The sequence below is a fragment of the Propithecus coquereli genome, unplaced genomic scaffold (assembly GCF_000956105.1).
Source record: "Propithecus coquereli isolate 6110/MARCELLA unplaced genomic scaffold, Pcoq_1.0 Scaffold106, whole genome shotgun sequence".
NCBI classification, from domain to species: Eukaryota; Metazoa; Chordata; class Mammalia; order Primates; family Indriidae; genus Propithecus; species Propithecus coquereli.
Genome location: NW_012134525.1, coordinates 4,354,183 through 4,355,632, shown reverse-complemented (window position 1 = coordinate 4,355,632; position 1,450 = coordinate 4,354,183). Strand labels below are relative to the sequence as shown.

Here is a 1,450-nt window from a genome sequence, read left to right as displayed (position 1 = left end):
CTGGTCTGTTACTAATGCTCAAAGTGAAAAAAAAGTTGGATAATTTTGTGATTTGTTCAACTTATATGTGGAGAGAGCAGAATCTGGATTTTTTGTAATTCTAAAATATGTACTGTGGGATTTATGAATATTTCTGATGGTTTTGAGGATTCTCTGTGCTTTTCAGAAGTCCGGTTGTGTTAGCCGCATAAATAGCCAAAGTTGTATCTTTGTACTCTGACTACTTCTGGGCACCCATGTAGATGTAAACTCACATTCATAGTTTGGTTGACATTCGTTTATCATATACAAATACATGGAAAACACACATTGTTTTCCTATAGTGTAATCATAGTCATGTAACCCTGTTACACCTCTTAGAGTTCTTTAGAACTCCCTTGTTAGTGTCAGCAGCCTATTTTGCTGTGATTTTCTTATAGTCACTTTAGTCATTTGAAAACCAGCCTTGGAGGTGCAAAGAGGTTGAGAAAAAGACCTCAGATTAGCTAAATGTCAAAAGTCCAGGCCTTTTATGTTTAGGAGCATATATATTACACTCAGAATCTTATCTAGGCATCAGAAACATCAAGAACACACTAATGGCATCAAGCAGAGGCGAGAAAACATAAGATCAAAGTATAGCAGTATCACTGTACAATACAATTGATGCTCATGTTTTGACTAAATCTGTAGGAAATGGTTAAAATTAAGTTTCGACTATGTTTTTTTAAAGAAGGGAAATAAAGTCTTTTAGAAAATATCTATAAAATGACTAAAATATAAAATGTTCTGTTGCATAATGGGATAAAGATGAGTTATCGAGAAGATCCATTTATTTAGAACATCTTCTGGCTAAGTATGAGTATAGCCGAAGTCTGAACCAGATAGTAAGGAAGCTTCCTTGGAGTTATCAAAGAAGAAGCTGAGGTGTATCAAGAAATAGAAATCCTGGTAGGCTCAATAAAGATTTTTCCCTTTTTCCTAAATGAACTAATAGTGTCTCTTTGAAACATGCATAACTTTCAAAATCTATACCTCTAACTTATCTTGCATAGCTAGCTATTCTTGCTCACAGTGAGCTCAATAAAAGCAGAATATAATGCTCATTGTGAATGCATTGTCATTTTTATGGCTCGACCATCTAAGAAAATTCATTGAAGCTTATTTAGTACTAAAGTAACCCTTTGTTCAGTAGACCAAAATATAAAGCAGCACTGAATTTTCTTTTTCCTCTTTCAGTATAAAATAAATCTTATCCTATGACCTATTATTGGTATATGATAAGTTATTTAAATTAGATTTTCAGGGTTTTTTTAGCTTCTAAAATACTCAAGTATTACTTAAATAATACTCAAGTATTAACTGAATTAAATTGATTTCTACGTACTATAGGCATCAAAGCATTTGAGGTATGAAATTAAATGAATATAAAGTAATTTGAATGCCAAAATGCCCATCAAATTTAACAGTT

At 32.3% G+C, this 1,450-nt stretch overlaps 1 protein-coding gene across 1 annotated transcript in view; it reads left to right on the top strand.

The window, feature by feature from the left end:
• The window catches only part of CAAP1 (caspase activity and apoptosis inhibitor 1), a 50,783-nt gene that overhangs the window by 27,394 nt on the left and 21,939 nt on the right, over positions 1–1,450 (top strand). The gene's annotated exons all lie outside the window — the stretch shown is intronic.